Source organism: Dromiciops gliroides, chromosome 4, assembly GCF_019393635.1.
Source record: "Dromiciops gliroides isolate mDroGli1 chromosome 4, mDroGli1.pri, whole genome shotgun sequence".
In the NCBI taxonomy this organism is placed as follows: domain Eukaryota; kingdom Metazoa; phylum Chordata; class Mammalia; order Microbiotheria; family Microbiotheriidae; genus Dromiciops; species Dromiciops gliroides.
The window spans coordinates 283,255,818-283,275,472 of NC_057864.1; the positions used below are offsets into that span (position 1 = coordinate 283,255,818).

Consider the following 19,655-nt stretch of genomic DNA (forward strand, 5'->3'; position numbering starts at 1 on the left):
CTTTTTCATTTTTTACCTTTTTATGCTTCTTCAGGGTCTTGTATTTGAAAGTCAAATTTTCTATTCAGTTCAGGTCTTTTCATCACAAATGCCTGAAAGGCCTCTTTTTTCATTGAAATCCCATTTTTTCCTCTGAAAGATTATACTGAGTTTTTCTGGGTACGTGATTTTGGCTGTAGTCCCAGTTACTTTGCCCTCTGGAATATCATATTCCATTCCCTCTGCTCCTTTAATATATATGCTGGTAAATCTTGTGTTATACTTACTGTAGTTCCACAGTATCTGAATTCCTTTTTTGAGCTGCTTGAAATATTTTCTCCTTGACTTGGGAGTTCTGGAATTTGGCTATAATATTCCTGGAGGTTTTCCTTTTTGCATCTCTTTTAGGAGGTGATTGGTGTATTCTTTCAATTTCTATTTTAGCTTCTACTTCAAGAATATCAGGGCAATTTTCCCTCACAATCTCTTGGAAGATAGTGTCTAAGCTTTACTTTGTTCGTGGTTTTCAGGTAGTCCAATGATTTTAAAATTATCTCTCCTAGATTTATTTTTTCAGGTCAGCTGTTTTGTCAAGGAGATATTTCACATTGCCCTCTATTTTTTAATTCAATTGGATTTGCTTTACTGTTTCTTGGTTTGTCATAAGGTCACTAGCTTCCATTTGTTCAATCCTAATTCTTAGGCAGTTATTTTCATCAGACAGTTTTTTAATCTCCTTTTCTATTTGATGTTTCAAACTGTTGACTTTTTTCTCATGACTCTCCTACATTGCTCTAATTTCTCTTTTTATTCTTTCCTCCTTTTCTCTACATCTTCCTTCTATTTCTCTTACTTTCTCTTCAAAGTCCCTTCTGAGAGCTTCCATGTCCTAAGACCAGTTCATGTTTTTCTTGGAAGCTTTGGATGTTGGAGCTTTGACCCTGTTATTATCTTCTTCTTCTGAGGTTGTATTGAGGTCTACCTTTCCCTAAAGAATTTTTCAATGGTCTGCTTTCTCCACCTACTCATCCTGGTTTACTATTTATTGGCTTTTAACTCCTTCTTAAAGTGTTGTGCTGCTTCCAGGACACACTGTTCGAGCTATAACATGTCCCAGGGGGTGGTTGGGCTTCTTCTCAGCCAGCCTGGCCTTGCTTTAATTTGATTTTAAACTCTCCACTGGGAGGTAGGGGGTGTTGGGTGGGGGTGGGGGTGGGGCTGCTTCTTGGCTCTGCTCCTGTTCCCAGCTTCAGTGGGTCCCAGGTGTTTTGCTTTCAGGGGGAGGGGAGGCAAGTTTTAATCTCCCCTGGCATGTTCTCTGGTCGGTAGATAATCTCAAGCCTACTTACTAAAGAACCAACCAGCAAAGCTTTCTGTGGTGTGGTTCTTAGCTTCCATGAGCCTGCTCCGCAGCTCCCCTGCTCCCCTCCCGCCCTGGGCCTCTCGCTGCTCATGATTTCTTCCTGGTTCCCTGCTGGGGTGGGACAGTCGAATTCTTCCCCCCAGTCCACTGGTACCCCTGCACTTACCCGCACCCACCCTGGCTAGCAGTTCAACCCGACCACAAGGTCAGTTCCAGAAGACGCTTGTGCTGCAGTAGATTAAGACGCTCTTGGGCAAATTCCTCGGGCAGGTGCCTGGTCTGTCAGCCTGAATGCGGGGCTAGACTTTCCTTGTGGCCCAGTATGGCCCCAGAAATCAATCTATCTATCTATCTATCTATCTATCTATCTATCTATCTATCTATCTATCTATCTATCTATCTATCTATCTATCTATCTATGTATCTATCTATCTATGTATCTATCTATCTATCTATCTATCTATCTATGTATCTATCTATCTATGTATCTATCTATCTATGTATCTATCTATCTATGTATCTATCTATCTATGTATCTATCTATCTATGTATCTATCTATCTATGTATCTATCTATCTATGTATCTATCTATCTATCTATCTCAGCCCATATTTTTATGTGTTTTTCTGCTCCAAGGGTTCTTTTATTGCTATTTTGGGGGTGATTTTATCAGGAGCTCATGTTTTAATGTCTTTCCTCCACCATCTTGGCATTTGCCCCCCCTTTTTTTCAATTAAAGCACAAGAGTTTATTCATATGGATAAACTTATAGTTAAATACAAAGAAAAGAAATATGACCTGACTGTGTTTTAAATTGTCTCTCCTGCATTTTGTGCATCTCTTGCCTTAGGATCTGCTGGCCCTTGCCACAGCTGTAGCCACATGTCACTTGGAATGGTTCACCTTCAGTCCTATGCAACTTTCTCAGTCTTCTCCCTTTCACTCTTTAACTTCTCTCTCTGTAGTGACCCTGCTTCACCATAGTGACCCCTCCTTCTAACTGAAAGCCACCCCCCATGTCTCCCTGCATCTCTTATGTCTCCTCACTAACCAAAGCCATTCTTCTCTCAATATATTTTTACTACTTGTTCTCCTTTCACTCTCAGCCCCCATTTCACTACCCCATGACTCCTGAATATCCCCAGTGAGTGGGACTTGGGCTCCCGAGGCCTCTGTGTAGGGAGGGGCCCCCCATTCAGGGCATGTGAAGCTAATTTCAGTAGCTCACATGAACCAATGGATTTGGGTGATGCTAGCAAATTAGCTTAAAGCAGTGTTGGAAGGACCACCTCTCCTTGGGATGCAGAGGAAGCTTCCATACTTAGTTCATATCTCAAATAGGCTGGTGGTGGAGAAATTGAGGAAGAACCAGGGAAGTCTGGAATGCTAGGATAGATAGACCTTTTCTTAACTTTCTGATCCAGGTGTTCTCTTTTTTCTAATAAATGCTTAATGCCCAAAAAATTGGTGTTAAAACTTCTCATTTATAAGTAAACCCTAGCTAGCTTTCCTTACACTTGGGACAGGAATAAGGCAACATATTTAATTTTAAATGTCACAGTTGGCAACCACAAAAGGGGGTGCTGAACCCCTCAATCTTCTGATCTTCTTTGAAAAAGAAGTTGGGTAAGAAATTTTCTCCTATTTTCATGTGCCTGTTACTTTAAATTTTCAAAATACCTAAGTAGCTCCTAAGAACCCATTTCCCCCCCCTAACTTTAGTCTGGTTAATCAGACAAATTTGAGATAAGATCATGTTAATGATTCATTTTTGTGGATTTTCTATTTTGATTTTTTTTTTTTTAGTGAGGCAATTGGGGTTAAGTGACTTGCCCACAGTCACACAGCTAGTAAGTGTTAAGTGCCTGAGGCCGGATTTGAACTCAGGTACTCCTGAATCCAGGGCCAATAAACTATCCACTGTGCCACCTAGCTGCCCCTATTTTGATTTTTAATTCTATTTATCTTTATGCTTTAGCTGTGGATTGTTTTTATGGATTTTCTACTTCTATTTTTATTTTATTTATCTTTGTGTTTTAATAAGGCATATTTTAAATTACAATATGGGGACATAGTCCCAGGAGGAAAGCATGTATGTCCTTTCAGCATGAATTTAAAATATAGAAAGTCTCACCACCAAAACTTGATTACCTGTTGACTTAAATAGCAAATCTAATGCATAATATATTAAAAAGAAAATGAAAAGCTAAACATGTTCTTACTTCCTGCACTGTCCCTCTCTATTTGCATATTGATGTCTGGGTTGTTGCATAAAAGGAGAAAAGTGTGCTAAAAATCCTATAATAAAAATATCAAGAATGATAGCCATTTTCTCTCTAATAAACAGAGGACTAAATGTTTAGGACTCTAAATTTAGAGCCTCCATGTGACATTAGAGGTTGTACAATCTATCCTTCTCATTTTATAGGTGAACAAAGTGAGGTTAAGGGTAGTTAAGTGTTTTGCTTAAAATCACATAGTTGCAAAACCACAGTTTGAATAAAGATTCTTGAACTCTAAGTCCAATGCACTTTCTTCTGGCCTATGCTACCTATAAGAGTTGAAACACATCCATATTGAAATGAAATGGGCTAAGTCATGCATAAATGGAAGGAAGCTTTGAGGATTCTACATGGAGATGCAAAGGAACTGACATAATTAATCTCATCTACACAGAGGTAATGAACTTTACAAGCTATATGCAAAATTCAAGTAAATACAAGTATAAAGAAGGACTATCCAAAATTTCTGATTGTATTAGAAATTAGTTGAATCAAATATTACTTCAAAAAATGGTGGATGAACACATGGTAGGTATTTTTTTGTTTGTTTTTAAATGAAATTTTGATTTTTTTCTTATCTGTTGGAATAAAATTTCACCAACATAATATATGTACATTTTTAAATTTTCTTTTAAGTATAGTATCTCAGACACTAGACTGATTTACAAAAATAGTAAGTTATATATTTTTTAAAAACAAATTATATACCAAATGTTTGAATAATTATTTAAGGTGGGTTATTTCTATGTTTTTTTTAAGAAATGTATTACATTATATACTCAAATTGATACAAAACTAAAGGTAACATTAAACAATAAAATAAACATGTATCATATGAAAGTATGACCCCACTTCGGAGCAACAAGATTTATTTCATGATGAATAGTATATCTTCCTAACCACTTTATAATCTTTTATTATATTTAAAAATCAATATTCGTATTGATGATATTTACTCTGATGCATGAATTATATTCTTCAACTTTTATAAAATCAAATATCTATATTTCTATAGTGAAGCATAAGTAAAATAGATTCACAGATGAATCAACATATTATTCTAATGAGACAAGTGCTCTGTTTACAAGTTAATTTTACAATGATAGATGAAATGGGGCTAAATAAGGATATTAGGATAAATTAGGACAATAAGATAACTCATAATTTTCTCCTTTGAGAAGCAAAACCAAAAGTGACCAGACAACAGGACATAACATATCCAGGTATTAAGTGACTATTAAAGTTTACCTTGACCAAGTAGATATTAGGAGGGACACATTAAGAAGGCAGTGGAGATAAAATTCTATACCAGGAAAGTCAATTAGGCACAGATACTACCTGACTGGAGCCAGGAGACAGAGATAACTCCAGAGGTCAGGACCATCATTCCTAAAAAAGTAATACTCCTTGACTCTCAGGAATGACAAGCTTCCAAGCTTTCCCCACCCCACCCCTAAAAAGAACTTTCCATTTTCAGCTTGTCACTCAATCTATCCTCTATAAAAGCTTTTGCCTTCTGTTCAGGAACGAGAATGCTTGAGCCCTCCCCAGTGGAAAGTCTTTGACTCACCCCATTGGTCACTTTCTCTAGTACCAAATAAAAGACCATTTAAATTCTAATTGGACTGTGTGTAAGACTGTAATTCTCTACAAAGGAATACCTAAGGATTCCCACTCATTTCCCCAATGACAATAGATATAAAGTAGAAGAGCCTATAGTTTATCTCAGATTTGACAGAATATCTACAATAAAGTCTGACTTTTTTTGTCCTTCCCCATTCAATCAAGGACAAGAAAGCAGTAGTTTGTATGCTTATATAAAACCCAGAACTAAGAGAGGAAGGTATGATTTGGTGGGAAGGTACTAAAGCAGTAGGTATCAGGAAAGGGGATTTATTTCAATTGTTTTCTCCTTTTAAGTAACTGTAAAATATTCCCAATGGATAGAAGAGGTTGGGCATAAAACAATCAAATGAGCAATAATAATGTAGTCAGATTTTGAAATAACCATTTTATAAGGAAAAACAACTCTTCCAGATTCGATTCATGAAAGTATAGCCTATTCAGTGATCCTTCTTTAAGTTTTGCCCTCTTACTAAAGTATTAGGGTCCCAGTGCTAACAACCTGAAAGTATGCATTATCCTGTAATAGTTAGAGATGTAGCCTCAACCAGAATTTAGACAAACTCACCCATAGATTTGGAGTAAATACATATAATTCTTACCTTTTGTGCAGACACAATTGCTATTTCCATCAACGGTAATCAAACATGTTGAATTGTTTATACAAAGATTGTAGGCTGGATCACAAGGATTATAGGTTTGCTGGCAAAAGAAGCCAGTAAAAAAGGGAGGGCAGAGACATACAAATTGCCCAGGAATTGTGGATTCCTGACAGATTGCTCCATTTTTGCATGGGCTAGAGTCGCATTCATTTATTTCTTCACTACAATTCTGTCCAGTCCATCCAGGGGTACATACACACCTGAAATGAAATACAACATGATAATTAGGACCCATTTGAGATTATTTAATTTTTCAGTGCAATAATATATTAACTTATCATTAGTGTTTTGTTTTTTAGTAACAATTATAAGTCTAAATAAACAGAAGAAAATAGTTTGCCTCATTTTGGAGAATTATTGTGAAACTAACTGCATTGAACAAAGGAGAATTTAATAGGAATCTAGGAAGTTTCTAAACAAACTGCTTATAAAAAGCAGTGCTAATTCCAATTTTAGTGCCCTATGCCTAAGCTTCCCAATTGCTCTAAATTATCTGATCATTTTAAAATGTTAAAAAAATTTTAAGAGATGATCAACAAATTTTTTTTTGCAGGGCAATGTGGGTTAAGTGACTTGCCCAGGGTCACACATCTAGTTAACTGTCAAGTGTCTGAGGCTGGATTTGAATTCAGGTCCTCCTGAATCCAAGGCCAGTGCTTTATCCACTGCACCACCTAGCTGCCCTGGATCAACATATTTTTGAAGGAAATCAGGTTATATTCTTTGTCTATAGTAACATGCAGCATTTTCTTTGTTTATTATGTTCATCTTTTGTGTTAATTTTTCATTATTTCAAATAACTAGCAAATTTAACTCTTTTAAAGTTAGGAATGATAATGGGAAAGACTAGGGAGATTATGACAAAAAAGTAAAGAGTAGAAAAAATAATGAAAAGATTAAAAGTAAATAGGAGCATGTGTGTAGACATTTTATATCAATACATCCTTCTTTCAAATGTTATTGTTTACTGTGACAAGGCTTCAATTGTTTAAATAAAGCTATTTCAGAAGAATAAAGAATAGAAATCAGTAAGGAGTGTTAAGTTGCTTTATTAATAAAACATTCCACTATGTAGCAATCTCTGGCTTATATGAACTGGCCATTAATGAGTATGAAGAAAAGAAAAAAAAAAACTTGGTGCAGTAGAAAACACTATAGATTTGCAGTAAGAGGACTTCTCTTTCAATTCTATCCCCTTTCCCCGATAAAACCTTGGGCAAGTCACAACCATTTTGTGTATATTTTCCCCTCTATGAAAAATAAAAAAAAATGGACTAGTTGTAATCCTATGATTTTATTCCTCTAGTTGTCCAATAGACATCTTTTCTACCATGAATTAGTCTCATATGTGTGGTACATGAATGTAATGGAATACTATTGTGCTGTAAGAAATGATGAGCAGGAGTTCAGAAAAACCTGGAAGGACTTACATGAACTGATGCAGAGAGGAGCAGAACCAGGAGAACATTGTACAGAGTAACAGCAACATTGTGTGATGAACAATGGGGATAGACTTGGCTCTTCTCAGCAGTGCAATGATCCAAAATAGTTTCAAATAACTCATCATAGAAAATGTTCTCAACATCCAGAAAAAAGAATTGTGAATTATGAATGCAGATTGAACCATACTGTTTCTACTTTTGGACTGTTTATTTTCCTTCTTTTTTGAGGTTTTTCCCTTGTGTTCTGATTCTTCTTTCACAAGATGACTAATGAAGAAATGTGTTTAATGTGATTGTACATATATAACCTATATCAGACTGCTTTCTGTCTTGGGGAGGAGAGAGGGAAGGGAGGATGAGAAATTTGGAACTAAGAATCCTATGAAAACAAATGTTGAAAATTATATTTATATGTAACTGGAAAATAATAAAATACTTTTATTTATTAAAAAGTAAAGTATAATGCACCATCATTTTCTATGATGGTACTACAATGGAAAAAGCAACTTTCACAATCTTTATTCTAAAATAGAACACATCTTTGCTATCACAGTATTCACTGAAAACTGCAGAGATCATTACTGAATATAAACCAGCATTTGATTCAGTAGAGCAAAATACCACATTAAAGTCTCTTCTTACATGGTATTTCCCATGCATGTTTTCTCAAGTGATATTCAAAGTAGAAGACTCTTTATCATCACATAATTGATTAAAAGATGTAGAGGGCACAAAATCTCACTGTATTAATGATTTATAATGATAAAAAATGCAATTGACATTGTAGAGAATAATACACCAATAAAGATTTTTTTCCCTCAAAAGAAATGTATCTCCAGTGCATTTGAAAAAAATCATACAAAGTCTTCAGATGGAAATATATTTTTCAAAGATGTTTCTCTCTTACACAGAATTCAAGTGGAAAGGGGATTCCTATAGATGTTGTGTCCTCTGTTCTTATGTTGTATTACAATTTGCTGTTAAAATTGCAGAACTTTCTAAATGATATCCATATTTACAAAACAAACAAAACCCTAAATATCTAATGAGGCCTAAATATCTAAAGTGGAAAATCTATGTGATGCATGATTCTTTTTTTCCACTATACTGCAAAATGTAGTTAGATGGACAATCCATATATCTCATCCATCAAAGTATATATCACTTAAACAGTTATATCTATATCTGTTTCCATATTGTTATTTTTATTTAGAGAGGGAGGAAGGGAAGGAGAGAGAGAGAGTGTTGGTGAGAGAGAGAAAGAAGCACACCTATAGCAGAAATACTATAAATGAACAATGACCTGGGTACCCATAATAGACAGTCTTTTCAGTATCGATATTCTTCTACTGGTATTGTATGGCTGTTTGCCTTGTAATATTAAGCTATCCAGAGAATTTAATTCACTTTATTTAAAGAACAATGGAGATATGTGAACCAGTATGTTTCAGAGATCCTTTATGTCAAACACATGGAATGGATATGGAAAATACTCCCACAGAATATGCATTCATGGGTATGATATAATTTATATCCTTAGAGGTAATAGAACCTTCAAGGAGGTCACCACAAAGGATTAGTATGTTTTCTTATATATGCTCAAATTCCCTAGTAGATTCTAAATTCTTCAAGAGTTGAATCTATCTCTAACTCACTTTTTAACCCCTGTAGAAAATATAAGAATATCATGTAGTTCATGCTGAATGAGTTTTTGTTGAGTGAATGAATGGGGATCATATCAATTGTCTCTATTCAGAAAACACATTGTCTAGACATTTTCCCCCATAAAATAAATGATTTTTTCCATGAAATACTTAATTACTTCAAGAATCTATGAATTTATCAAATGTGAGTTTAGCCATCACTGAGAATTGCAATCACTTTACACCTTTTTTGATGGTTATGAAAGAATCATAACTTTGTAGTAGACCTTGTAATGAGCCTGTAGGCTCACAATCACATAATAGATATTTATCCTGTTCATGGACTATGCTCAAAGCCTTTTTAGATTCATAGGATGCACCAGAATTTTCATGGGCATGGTTCTCACCTATCCATTAATCACTTTCATAACACAATTACCTACAGTCAGAATTTCTATAACAATATCTTACTTTCTTTATTACATATGTGTTTCACCATGAAAATACTTGTCATAAAAACTGATCAAAAATAAATGCTAGTGTTAGTTCCCAGAAAAAAAGTAAAAAAAAAACCACCAATATTTTTCTATGAAAACATTTTCCTATGGAAAGGTCTTTTCCTCCAAGGAGTCACGCATGTGTCTAAATTTCATTTCACCACAGTTACTTCAATGTAGCTTCCACTAAAACTCTGCAATAGATGAATATTTAACATAGTATTTGTTTTTGTCACAATCATGACAGGTGGTACACAGACGACCTACAATGCTATTAGAAGGAATAAATCATTAAATCAGCCTATGACTAAATGTTAGTAGGGTTGGTGCAAGTGTAAGGCACTAGATACTTTGGAAGGCTATGTTGAAATGTGAGTCCCAAGACATAAAAACACCATTAGTGCAACAAAGTACCAATAAGGTCTATGGGTTTATATCCTTGAATCTGTTTTAGTACTGTTTCAAATAAACTGGCCTTTGATGGATGAAGTGTAATATTTCCTGTGATAGCTTCAATCTGGTTTGTGATTGTACCATGAAGCTATTTCAGAAGTCACTCTCCTCCAACGCCATTTTTCAAATGCACAGCAAGGCACAACATCCTTCATGAGTTTTCAAAAAGATTGTGAACCTAAATAAGTGTACAGATCCCTTGTGGCAGTCATCTGACTTTCAATGCAGCATATCAGGAGCTATATTCTCTTTTCCACAGATGACACCTCGAATCTAATTTGTATTTAATACATTCTTCATCAATAATATGTATAGGTGACACACATGGAAGGTAAGTCAATCTATAAAACCCAAAGACTCAAATGTGATTCTTCAATATCATAATCTTGAGTATCAATCAATAAGAATTTATCAATATACTATTTAGGAAGTAGACATGTTAGATGTTTAAGTTACAAAGAAAATAATTCCTAAATGAGTGCATATAAAATTTAGTGAGACAATATGATTTAGCTATATAAAAATGTCTACAATGTGGTTAGGTTATTACCTGTTCTATATCAGGAAAAATTTTATGCAAAATATTGGAAATGATTGATTCTTTATTTCTGCATTAGTCATATTGTGAAAGAAGAATCAGAACACAAGGGAAAAACCTCAAAAAAGGAAAAAAATAGCCAAAAAGTAGAAATAGTGTGATTCAATCTACACCCAGAATGCAAGTTCTCCCCCCTCCCCTCTGGAAGTGGAGAACATTTTCCATCATGAGTTCTTTGGAATTGTCTTGGATCATTGCACTGCTGAGAAAAGCCATCTATCACAATTGATCATCACACAATGTTGCTGTTACTGTGTACAATGTTCTCCTAGTTTTGCTCATTTCACTCAGAATCAGTCCACTTAAGTCTTTCAAGGTTTTTCAGAAGTCTGCCTGCTCATCATTTCTTATAGCACAATAGTATTCCATGACATTCACATACCACAACTTCAGCCATTCCCCAAGTTATGGACATTCCCTAGATTTCCAATACTTTGCCATCACAAAAAGAGCTGCTATAACTATTTTTCTACATTTGGGTCCTTTTCCCTTTTCTATTATCACTTTGGGATACAGACCTATTAATGGCATTACTGAGTCAGAGTATGCACAGTCTCATAGCCCTTTGGGCATAGTTCCAAATAGTTCTCCAGAAGGGTTGGATCAGCTCACAACTCCACCAACAATGCATTATTGTACCAATTTTTCCACACCTTCTCCAACATTTCTTATTTTCCTTTTTTGTCATATTAGCCAATCTGATAGGTGTGAGTTGGTACCACAGAGTTATTTTAATTTTTATTTCTCTATACAATAGTGATTTTGATCATTTTTTTCATATGGCAAGAGATAGCTTTATTTTAATAATCTGAAAACTGCCTATTCATATCCTTTCACCATTTCTCAATTGGGGAATGACTTGCTGTTTTATACATTTGATTTAGTTCTCATTATATCTTAGAAATGAGGCTTTTTTTCAGAAACACTGGCTGTATAGTCTTTTCCTCAGCATTCTGCTTCCCTACTAACTTTGGTTGCATTCCTTCTGTTTGTACAAAAGCTTTTTAATTTAATGCGATAAAATCATCCATTTCCCATTTCATAATATTCTCTATCTCCTGTTTGGTGATAAATTGCTCTCCTCTCCGTAGATCTGAGAGGTAAACTATTCCTTCCTCTCCTAATTTACCTATGATATCACCCTTTATGTCTAAATCACATACCCATTTTGACCTTATTTTGGTATATGGTGTAAGATGTTGGTCTATGCATGGTTCCTGTCATACTATCATCCAGTTTCCCAGCAGTTTTTGTCAAATACAGAGTTCCTATCCCAGAAGCTAGAGTCTTTGGGTTTATCAAATAGTAGATTACTGTAGTCATTTACTACTGGTCTCCTGTGCCTAACCTAATCCACTGATCCACCACTCTATTTCTTAACCAGTAACAAATAGTTTGATGACTGCTACTTTATAGTATAGCATCAGATTTGGTATGGCTAGCCCATCTTCTTGCACATTTTTTTTTACATTAGTTCTCTTGATATTCTGGACCCTTTTTCTTGTGATTATTATTGTTTTTATTCTTTCCAGCTCTATAAAACAATTTTTAGGTAGTATGATTGTTATGACACTGAATAAGTAAATTAATTTAGGTAGAGTTGTCATTTTTATTATATTAGCTTGGCATATCCATGAGCAATTGATATTTTTCAAATTATTTAGATCTGACTTACTTTGTGTGCAGTGTTTTGTAATTGCATTCATAGAGTTCCTGGGTTCATCTTGGCAGGTAGACTCCCAAGAATGTTATATTGTCTCCAGTTACTTTAAATGGAATTTCTCTTTCTATCTCTTGCTGCTGAGCATTGTTGATCATGTAAAGAAATTCTGATGATTGATGCGGATTTATTTTATATCCTGTAAGTTTGCTATAGTTGTTAATTGTTTCAAGTAGTTTTTTAGTTGATATTTTAGGATTCTCTAAGTATACCATCATATCATCTGCAAAGAGTGATAGTTTTGTTACCTCCTTGCCTATTCTAATTCCTTTAATTCCTTTTTCTTCTCTTATTGCTAAAGCTAACATCCCTAGTACAATATTTAATAATAGAGGTGATAAGGGAGATCCCTGTTTCACCCCTGATCTTATTGGGAATGCCTCTAACATCCCCATTATATATAATGTTTGCTGATGGTTTTAGGTAGATAGTGTTTATTATTTTAAGTTAATCTCCATGTATTGCTATGCTCTCTAGTATTTTGAATAGGAATGAGTGCTGTATTTTTTTCAAAAGCTTTTCCTGCATCTATTGAGATCATCATTTGATTTTGGTTAGTTTTGTTATTGATATGGATGATTATGTTGACACTTCCTAATATTGAACCAACCCTGCATTCTTGGTAAAAATTGCACCTGGTCATAGTTCTGTAATATGCTTGCTAATATTTTATTTATGATTTTTGCATTGGTATTCATTAGGGAAGTAGGACTATAACTTTCTTTCTCTGTTTTGGTATCACCATCATATTTTTGTCATAAAAGGAATTTGGTAGAACTAATTCTTCTCCTATTTTTCCAAATAATTTTTATAGTATAGGAATTAATTGTTCTTTAAATGTTTGATAGAATTCAATTGTTTTTTGTTTTGGGGGGGTGGTGAGGCAATTGGGATTAAGTGACTTGCTAAGGTTACACAACTAGTAAGTGTTAAGTGTCTGAGGCAGGATTTGAATTCAGGTCCTCCTGACTCCAGGGCTGGTGCTCTATCTGCTGTGCCACCTAGGTGCCCTGGTAGAATTCACTTGTAAACCCACTGGCCCTGGAGATTTTTTCATAGTTTATTGATGGCTTGTTTAATTTCTCTTTCTAATATGGGCTTATTTAAGGATTTTATTTCCTCTTTAGTTAACCTGGGCAATTTGTATTTTTTGTTAATATTCATCCATTTCATTTAGATTGTCAAATTTATTGGCATACAGTTGGGCAAAATAGTTCCTAATTATTATTTTAATCTCCACTTCATTGGTGGTGAAATAAACCCTTCCATTTTTGATACTGGTAATTTGGTTTTCTTCTTTCTTTTTTTTTAATTAAATTAACCAAAGGTTTATCTATTTTATTGTTTTTTTTTTCATAAAACCAGCTCTTAGTTTTACTGATTAATTCTATAGTTTTCTTGCTTTCATTTTTCTTAATTTCTCCTTTGATTTTCAGGATTTCTAATTTAGTATTTAATTGGGGATTTTTAATTTGTTCTTTTTCTAGCTTTTTAAAGTTGTAATCCCAATTCATTGATCTCCTCTTTCTCTTTTTTATTGATGTGAGCAGTTAGAGCTATAAAATTTTCCCTAAGCACAGCTTTGGCTACATCCCATAGAATTTGGTTTATTGTCTCATGATTGTCATTGTCCTGGATGAAGTTGTTGATTGCTTCTATGATTTGTGTTTTGACCCACTCATTCTTCAGAATGAGATTATTTAGTTTTTAATTAATTTTCAGTCTACCTTTCCACAGCTCTTTATTACATATAATTTTTATTGCATCATGATCTGAGAAGGATGCATTTACTATTTCTGCCTTTCTACATTTGACTATGAGGTATTTGTGCCCTAATACATGGTCAATTTTTGAATATATGCCATGTACCACGAGAAAAAGGTATATTCCTTTCAATCCCCATTCAATGTTCTACAGAAATCTATTACATGCAACTTTTCTAGCATTCTATTCACCTCTTTCACTTCTTTCTTATTTATTTTGTGGCTTGATTTATCTAATTCTGAGAGGGGATGATTAAGATCCCCCACTGGTATAGTTTACTGCCTCTTTCCTCTTGTAACTCATTTAACTTCTCTAAGAATTTAGATGCTATACTACTTGATTCATATATATTTAGTATTGATATTACTTCATCATCTATGGTTCCTTGTAGCAAGATGTGGTTTCCTTCCTTATCTCTTTTAATTAGATCTATTTTGCCTTTGATTTATCTGAGATAAGGATTTCTACCCCTGCTTATTTTACTTCAGGTGAAACATTCTGCTCTAACCTTTACCTTTACTTTATGTGTATCTCTCTGCTTCAAATTTGTTTCTTGCAAACAACACATTGTAGGATTCTGGTTTTTAATCCACTCTGCTATTTGCTTCTATTTTATGGAAGAGTTCATCCCATCCACATTCACAGTTATTATTACTATCTATTTCCCCCCATCACATTTTTCCCTTTATTTTTACATTTGTTTTCTTTCACCATATTCCTCCTCAGCAGTTTTGATTCTGACCCCTGCCTCCTTCAATATGCTCTCTCTTTTATCAACCCTCTCCCTTTTCTTTGTCCTTTCCTTACATGCTTCTGCCCTCCCTTCTATAGGCAACCCCCTTTCCCCTTACTCTTTTACTTCCTTAAAGGGTAAGCTAAGTTTCTTTATCAAATGGGTGTATATGTTGTTCCCTCTTTGAAACAAATCTGATGAGAGTAAGGTTGAAACAATGCTCATCTCTCCCTTCTTTCTTTTTATTTCTTTTGAAAGAAAAGAATGTTTAATCTATTACCATTTGACAAGATCAATTTTCAATAAGTATTTTCCTAATAGGGGTACATTATAATTATTTTCTTGGTTAGAGACAGCATTACTAGGTTGAAATCGTATACACACTTTGGTTCTCACACATCCCCTTCTAGTCAGTACAGTAAGTTTTAGTAGGAAATAACATTGTGAAGAGGAACCTGGAAGTCACATACAAACTGCCCCAAAAATAAAAATTGTATCATATATTAACTATAATTCACATCCTGTTCACATTTGCTGAATCAAGGGAAACCATCTAGGTTCTACTTCTCAAACTTATTATTCTATGATATGTAAATTCCAAATAAATTCCAGACTTCCACAGTTACAGACAGCAGAATATCAGAAAAGGTGCTGTCCGGCGCTCAGCCCCTTTTGGGCATGCGGCGCGTTAGGTGCGGACTTGGGGAGGCTCACTTGGCTCAAGCCGCCTGCTGCTCTGTGCCGCCCACTCCCACCTCCCCGCGCTGCCGCCCGCTGGAACCGCCGCCAAGATGCCCATGTTCGTGGTGCAGACCAACATGCCACGCTCTGCGGTTCCCGACTCCCTGCTGAGCGAGCTCACCACGCAATTGGCCAAGGCCATGGGCAAGCCGGCCCAGTACATAGCGGTGCACACCTTGGCGGACCAGCTGATGGCCTTCGAGGGCTCCTCGCTCTCTGCAGCCTGCACAGCATTGGCAAACCCCAGAACAAGGCGTACTCTGCGAGCTGCTCACCAAACACCTCAAAATTCCCCGGGACAGGATCTATATCAATTACTACGACACGAACGTGGCCAACATGGGCTGGACCCGCTCCACAATTGCCTGAGCGCCCGCCCCCCTCGACCATGTACCCGTGGCCCAAGCACGTGCCCTTTGCTGCCTAGTCACTCCCTGGTTCTTGTGTAGTTGGAAATCAATAAAGTTATCGTAGGTGTCAAAAAAAAAAAAAGGTGCTGATAACTTTGGAACGACAAATTCAAAGCTTTACCAATAACCTTGAGATTTGTATATTTAATGAACAAACCCCAAGGTAGCAGAGAAAAGAGTTGGCCTGTTGTCCAAAAACAAAACAAAACAACAATAACAACAACAACAACAAAAAACACAAAAAAATGAGATCAACATCTTGCTTCCTTCCCCACGAACACTCTTCCATTTTGACTGTGTCCACATTGCCTTATGCTCCCAAGTCTAATCCACGCTTATATGAGCGCTACTCACTGCCACTCTCCCTCCGCATCTTGTTCTCCAACCTGCCTCCCATCAACCTCCCAATCTGCTATCCCAGCCAAGCCTTCTGCCTCTGTATCCCTTTCTACTTTTCACTGCTTTCGTCTGTTCCTTATTTCTCAACCTATTTCATAATTACACAAATTAATTTTCCATTGGGGCATAAACATTAAAAAGTGATCTCAGATGTTACATCAAGGGTAGTTTTAATTATGACATCATTGAAACTTGCAAAATTTACTCAACCTTTGAATTCAGGCAACTTTCTGACAACACTTTCTATAAATGTTTTGACTTACCAATTTGGAATACATATCTTTTTAAATATAAATCAAGGACATCATAAATGTCTTCCCAAGGAATAGGAAAAAGTATAGAAATGACTGAGGCAAGCTAAAAAGTAGATGTTTCTTATATCACTGATCCAATTTATTAAAAAAAGGAATGGGTAGGGGAAGGAAAATAGGAAGAATGTGACTGTTAATTTCTAAATTTCTGGAGGTCAAAAATTCTTTCATTCATTTATTCATTAATTCATTATAAACCTACTCTCACAGTCCATTGGTGGAGATAAATGCCCTTGCCTGAGTGAAGGGCTAGGCAGAGTGGGAAAGCCCCAGCCCTCTTCAGTTTTCTTGAGTTTTCTTCAAGCTTTAAGTTGCTTTGGGCCCCATAGTTGCTTTAGGCACTTCTGGCTTCCTGCTTCACAAAGGAAGATCAATGAGACCTACATTACTTCAGGTCATTGAAGAAAAATACTCTGCAAAGGAGCCAACATGAGAGAAGATGGGAGGCTCCATCATGTCCCTATCCCCAGGTTATTATGCTAGAGACTTAGGCAACTTCCTCTTGAGTGAGATATAGGACTCTGATTTATTTATTAGAAGTTTATAATTATTCATGGGTGTTTTTTCATGTATCAAGAATTTTTAGTCCTCTGTTGTGTGTCCAAAGCACTCAGAAAAGTTGCAGGAACATTTTAGATAAGATGTCAGGATCACAGATTTATAGGGAAAAATTGATCTTTAAGTCATTAAAGCATACCCCCTTATTTAATGGATGGAAATGATGGTCAGGAGAAAAAGTGATATGAACTATGTTGGTTGCTGTAATGATTGGAATGATGCCACCTGCTGGAGAACTACTGTAGGAAAGCTCCGCCATCAGGAGAAGGTGTCTGAAGGCAAGCCATCTGGTCAGATCCTTGGTGTCAGGAAGTGACATTTGCTCATGGGTACTGTCTTTCAAAGCTACCAGCCAATCCACTTGAGGAGCCTCCCATTTCTGGGAAGAGGACACGAAGTAGGAAGCAGACACTGGCTGAGGGGTTGTTTCTGTTTTGGTTTCTGACCTCACCATGGTGGGTTGGATGATGGGGTCTCTTAGAAATAATTAGATTTTTACCTTTCTCTCTGATCCTAATGCTCTTTAATAAATACTTAAACACAAATACTCTTGCTAAAGCTTATAATTTATTGATGACCACTCCTTAGATTTTAGATAGTATAGCTAGAATTTTAGTCCCTTACATTGCTCAGGCACTAGAGAATAATAGTTCTATTTAAATATAGCCTCTGTAATTGACAGGGCATAGTTACATTATGCCACCATGCCTACCTTTGAGATATAATCCTTGCCTTGTCTTCTTGGAGTTTACACCCCAGCAGTAGGTTGATAAGACAAAAGCCCGGGCAGCTAAAAACTAAGTGTGCCCAATGAAAAATTTCAAACTTCTAGATTAGAATAATGACAAATTCTGTGTGAATCAAAGAAAAAAGAAGAGATACATAGCAGGTATGTGTATGTTTTGTTTCATAATTTCTTTGTAATTTTTTTTAAAATTGGAATTTTCATTTTTTTCCAAAGAAATAAAATTATTTCTTCTTGCTCCTAAACATGCAAACTGGTATGTCTTATTTTATAACCCATTTCTTAGAATTGTAGTATATTGTCTTTAAAGCAAGGAAGTAGAGCATTGCACTTTTACAACTACTATCATAAAAGGCATTCAGGTACACTACTAGATACAGAAGATGATTCCATAATGTGCACAATTTCATTCATATTGATTTACTCATTAATTAGTATATAATGCAATAATTTATTCATTCAACAAGAAATTATTGAGTATATGCTATGAAGCATTTTTTTCCAAATTTAATAGAATCTGATTTTTTTTTAATTAAAGGAACCTTATAGATCATCTAATCTAATTTTCTCCCAGAGTTGTTTCTAAACCAAATCATTTTGACAATGAACTAAGAAAATCTCTCTTGAAGGTACGTGATATCCTGGGGAAGTCTTGCATGAACTGATGTATAGTGGAGTGAGCAGAACCACGAGAACAATATGCACAGAGATAACAATAGTGTTTGATGAAAAACAGTGAATGACTTAACTATTTTCAACAATAAAATGATCCAAGACAATCTCAAAGGACTATTGCTGAAACATATCCACCTCCAAAGAAAGAACTGAAAATGATGGAACCCAGAATGAAGCATGATATTGTTCATTTTCTTTCATTTTTATTCTTTTATTCATTTTCTTGTACAAAATGACAAATATGATAATGGTTTATGTAATCATACCTGTATAACCCACATCTGATTGCTTATTTTTTTTTTTTTTTTTTTTTTTTTTAGTGAGGCAGTTGGGGTTAAGTGACTTGCCCAGGGTCACACAGCTAGTAAGTGTTAAGTGTCTGAGGCCGGATTTGAACTCAGGTACTCCTGAATCCAGGGCCGGCACTTATCCACTGCGCCACCTAGCTGCCCCTATCTGATTGCTTATTGCCTCAGGGAGGGGATAGAGGTGGGAGGGAAGGATGGATAAAAATTAAAACTCAGAATTATAAACAAAAAATGTATTACTTAAAAAAATAAAGGTACTTGATCAAGGATCTTTTTTCACAAATTCATCATACTCTAATGTATATTTTGTTCTTATTTTCAAAATTTGATTTCCTTTTGTACCCACCTTTGGTGATTGTTATACTAGCAAATACCCTAAAAGCAAAATAAAATATGAATATTTAGATTGTTTCTAATTTATTTGTGTTATATTCACCAAGATGGAAGACTTGGCTATTGGACTGGAAATCCTGGATAAAGTGAGAAGAAATGCCTATACCTACTGAAAATTTATGACAGAAAAATAGAAGAAATACAGGAATTCTTGGCTAAGTATCTTAGTTTGGGGTACAATACTTCTGAGAATCCAAAATCTACTATCTATTACAAATTGTCCCAAAACACACAAAGTTCTGCAAATGGTGAACAATAAGAATCATCTCATGTTTTTGCCAGGATGATCACTACATGCCAAATATAAGATTGAGACACTTGTCCTCAGAGAGTGATATTCATAAATTAGCTGGAAA

The 19,655-nt window shown here is 35.4% G+C and overlaps 1 pseudogene; it reads left to right on the forward strand.

The window, feature by feature from the left end:
• Window positions 1-15,550: 15,550 nt before the first annotated feature.
• On the forward strand, window positions 15,551-15,869 carry LOC122753835 (annotated as a pseudogene).
• The last annotated feature ends 3,786 nt before the right edge of the window (window positions 15,870-19,655 follow it).